Source organism: Salvia hispanica, chromosome 3, assembly GCF_029641045.1.
Source record: "Salvia hispanica isolate PSC_SH4W2 chromosome 3, Shi_PSC_v1, whole genome shotgun sequence".
Lineage (NCBI taxonomy): Eukaryota > Viridiplantae > Streptophyta > Magnoliopsida > Lamiales > Lamiaceae > Salvia > Salvia hispanica.
This window is the reverse complement of record NC_142694.1, coordinates 17,673,639-17,678,381: the sequence shown is the minus strand read 5'-3', so window position 1 is coordinate 17,678,381 and position 4,743 is coordinate 17,673,639. Positions and strand designations below refer to the sequence as shown.

General features: G+C 30.9%; 1 pseudogene; it reads right to left on the bottom strand.

The window, feature by feature from the left end:
• Positions 1–3,029: 3,029 nt before the first annotated feature.
• LOC125211344 (ethylene-responsive transcription factor ERF008 pseudogene) lies at positions 3,030–3,865 on the bottom strand (annotated as a pseudogene).
• Positions 3,866–4,743: the final 878 nt, after the last annotated feature.

Genomic DNA, 4,743 nt, shown 5'->3' with positions numbered 1-4,743 from the left:
TCTCTTCATTAAAATATTCAATTATCTTTTTTCTGTGTACTTTATTCCATCTAACAACACTTCTTAAAATCTCGTGCCACTCAAGAATGTGGTCATCTTGACTCTTGAGTGGGACGGAGGGAGTATTATATTTTTACAGTCGGTAATGGAGGCGGACATGCTATTTTCGGCTCAACTCTAGGGAACATATAACCCCCTAAATCCGCCACAATTTTAGTCAAATTATGGTTAGTCCGAATCTTTAAAAATCTATCATGAGCCCAACTCAAACCAGGGTTCTGATGCCATTGTAATAATTCTTTGATACACACCGGAACTAATATGATTTGTACAATGAACTTCATTTCATTACAAAAGTTATTATAAATAGATACATATAAATAGAGTCTCATTATCCACAAATCCAGTCTTAAAGACCGAACTAGAGACCAAATTAAGGTCATCCATTTTCTTAATCTTGTGTTGGGATTAATTTACAATTAATTTAATATTTTATTCAATAAAAACTTTTTTATTTTAATTTTATATTTTTTTAATTTTTATTTTTAATTTTTTAATCTATTTTATAAAAAATTTCAAATTTTTTTTAATGTTTTTTAAAAAATTTCTTTTTTCTTTTTAAATTTTTTTTTATTCAATAAAAACTTGTCAGAGTAAATAATAAACTATATTCATTAAATAATGAACTAAATGAAGTATATTATGAAGTAATTTTGACATGTTATTGAAATACATTAATGATACAACAAATTGTAGTGTTAAACGTTAAGCGGTAGTAATGAACTATATTCAATAAATAATGAACCAAATGAACGTTAGTAATGAAGTACATATGACATTTTATTGAAATACAATGTTAATTGTGTTAATCGTCAAACAGTAGTAATGAACTTATTACTTTATTCAGTCATGCTATTACTTCATTCCATTAGTTTATTACTTCATTCAGTCATGATATTACTTCATTCCATTAGTTTATTACTTCATAATGTGTTATGACATAATTATCTTTCAGTTGAAGTAAATTCGGTATGTAATGAATGCGAAAAATTACTTCATAACGTAAGTTCATTTAGTTCATTATGTAGTGAATATAGTTCATTATTTAGTGAATATAGTTCAATGAAAATATATAATTATTTTTGGTAAAAATGATACTCTTTACAACCCATTGAAAATAATATATTTTTCCTTTTTGAGTGAACTACAAAAATAGTCCTTGGACTATGCGTTTATCTCGCCAATGAACCCTGGATTTTTAAAATATCCCCAGACAACCCTAGACTAAGCGTTTATCTCGAAAATGGTCCATTTTCACTGTTTCGTGACGAAAATACCCTTTTGGGAGGTTTCTGCAATTTGGTCTTTTTACATTTTAAATCTGATATTATTTCAGTGATGTACTAAATCTGACATTATTTCAAAATTATCATTCTTCTTCCCTTTTGCCATCCTTCACTTTGTTTCTTATTTCAATATCAAATTTAATTTTATAAAATTAAATTTTAAATTTTGATTTTTAAATATCAATAATTTTTTTAATTATTAAAATTACTATTAAATAACAAATTAATAGTTTTAACCAATATTTGATAGTGTCCAATATTTAATCAATAAGGTACACGCCGCCTTAGTTTTAATCAATATTTAATAGTTTTAATCATCAATAGATCACATAACACGATCTATTTTGAAATAAATATGCATCTAATGTAAGACTAATATAATTTTCGTTTATTAATTTAAAAACAATCAAAATTAACTAGAAAATTTCAACAAAAATTCTCCTATATCAAATTTTTAGTCAACTTCATAATATTTAATCACAAGCAATTATAACAACCGAACGAAGACTAAATAGAATAACTCTTATTTTCCCATCATGATTAATCTGTATTTTTTCAATTCAACTGAATATTATATTAAATAATAAAAATTAATAGTTTTAAACAATATTTATAGTGTCCATTGAATTAATAGTTTTAATTTAAAAAGTTTATTGATAGTTAAAAATTGAAATTTAAAATTTAATTTTATAAAATTAAATCTAATATTGAAATAAAGAAACAAAGTGAAGGATGACAAAAGGGAAGAAGAATAATATTTTTGAAATAATATTAGATTTAAAATGTAAAAAGACCAAATTACCCAAATCCCCCCCCCCCAAAAAAGGGTGTTTTCATCACGAAACAGTGAAAAATGACCATTTTCGAGATAAACGCTTAGTTCAGGGTTGTCTGAGGATATTTTGAAAGTCCAGGATTCATTGGCGAGATAAATGCATAGTCCATGGACTATTTTTGTAATTCACTCTTCCTTTTTAAATTATTCTACTAAAAATAAAATAAAAATTAAAACTATTTTTATTTTTTATTTCTTTTATTGTTTTTATTAACTAACAAAGCAATATTACATGAAATAATGTGGAAAAATATTTGTATTTGATGGGAGTGAGGAATATAAAATAACTTTATTGAGGCAAGTAATTTATTCGCCCAATGGATAAGAACGGGAGCTTTAAGAAACTGCATGTGGTGGGTTGCTGTGCACTAAACGTAAGTCGACCCAATTCCATTATCCATTCAAAACTCTCCCAACCCTATCCCCTTGCCCCACATTTTTCATTATTATATTTTTATACTCCAACTATATCATATAAATCATATAAATATAATAAAATACAACATGATTGAGATTGACCCACCGGGCCGGCTGGTGCTGTGGCCGCCACCGTGTAAAAGCAAGAAATAATTATACTCCTAATTAAAAGAAAATAGTACTGCTCCTATCAATAATGACATTACAAAATAAATTTTTTTGAAATCTTGATAATTAATTGAAAAATATCCACTTGCACCAAACTCGAGCAATTGTAGGCCCCCAGCTGCTTCCCGCTCCTCCACCACCACCCACCACCACCACCACCACCACCAATAATCATCAACACTAACATGCAATTCCTCTACAAGAAAATCTATGCTGCTGTAGATACCTAAGATATGTACATTAATTATTCTTTTACACAAGCATAACGCCAAACTGTTCCATCCAACCATATCAATATAGCAAAAATAACAACATAAAAAAAAATCAAAACCAAAATCTACTAGTAATAATATACAAAAATCTCCAAAAATAAATCTAAAAGAGATCCCTGCCTGAATTACTAGGTGCATGTTTTTCACCACACCCCTCAACGAGGAACACTAAATTACTAATACTACTAAAAATTAAAAAAAAAAAAAAAAAAGTAAAAACGTTATTTGTAGTAATTAACAATTATGAGCTATAGTCAAGGCTGGAGTCTTCGGGTTCGGCGGGTTCGGGCTCGGGCTGCTTGTTGAGATCGATCTCTTCCTGAAACCAAGCGGGTTTCGGGGAGAGGCGATTGGTGGAGTGGAGGGCGTCGACACGGGCGCCCACCTCGGCCGCCTTCTTCCTTATGGAGGCGGCGGAGAGGTCGTTGAGGGCGCTGCCGGCGGCGATTTGGTCGGGGAAGTTGAGCTTGGCGGTGGGGCCGCGGAGGTAGAAGACGGCGGTGTCATAGGCGCGGGCGGCGGCGACGGCGGTGGAGTAGGAGCCGAGCCAGATTCGAGATCTCTTGTTGGGCTCTCTAATCTCGGCGACCCACTTCCCCCACTTGCGCATACGGATGCCTTTGTAGGGCTTGTCGCTCCGCCGCCGGGAGGAGATTCTGGGTGCTCCGCCGCCGTCCATTTCTTTGAATTGATTGGAAAGAGAGAGAGCGAGGGAGAATTAAGTCATATGGGCGGGGGCGGCCAGCTTAGTTTTTATTCTTCAAAAGCGGTTTTTGTGAGCCAAAAAGACTAACGAAATAAAGAAATCCACCGACAAAATTTACGGCCTTTTCTCTCTCTAGAATCACTCATATTTACAAACCAATATCTACTTTATAGGATTAATAAATACTATAACGAGTCATTAAATTATAAAATCTGTTTTTTTATCGAAAAAATTAGATGAAATTAGATATATTTAATATTGGATATCACAAAATAATAATCTAAAAAATTTGAAAATTAATAGAACTAATTTTAAATACAAAACATAGAATAAAATATTATAGTTTATTATATAGTGAGGCTTGTCTTTTGTGATTAAATATTTTTTACCACGTACGAAAAATAGAAAGGTTGGCCGGCATGACATAGTGTATGAATTTGGTTTGAGCCGCAGAGGCTTTTTCTCACTCGTCATTCTCCACTATTTGGCTCTAGCGGAGAAATGGGAAATTAAATTTAAACTTGGATTTTTGATATTTTGTTAGCCTCGGATTCCGCGAAATAGCTGGTCTCATTATATTTCAAGCTTTCTTCTTTTGCTTACACATTAAATTCGATCTCTCTTCATGATTATAAATATATGTGGTTTTTGTTTAGATATTTTGATAAGAATAATTAGAATTTATGTATTTTAAAAAAATTTGCGTATTTTTTGTAGTATTTTATAAACTCTAAAATTTCCCGCCTGTAAGAATACTTGAAGTTTTAATTGTTTTAACACTCCAAATCATTTACTAGTATATATTAATAATTGGCAATGATATGGAAATCGAAAATAATTAAACGCCTGTAAATTCGTTGGCAGAAGTTTGAGTAAATAAATTAATTAATGTGCGAAATGATGATTAATTATGAATATTCGTTGGTGTGGTTGGTTTAGTCTTTAGAAGAAATATAGTAATTGGAAACAAAAGGAAATAAAAAAAGAAGAGTAGGTCGG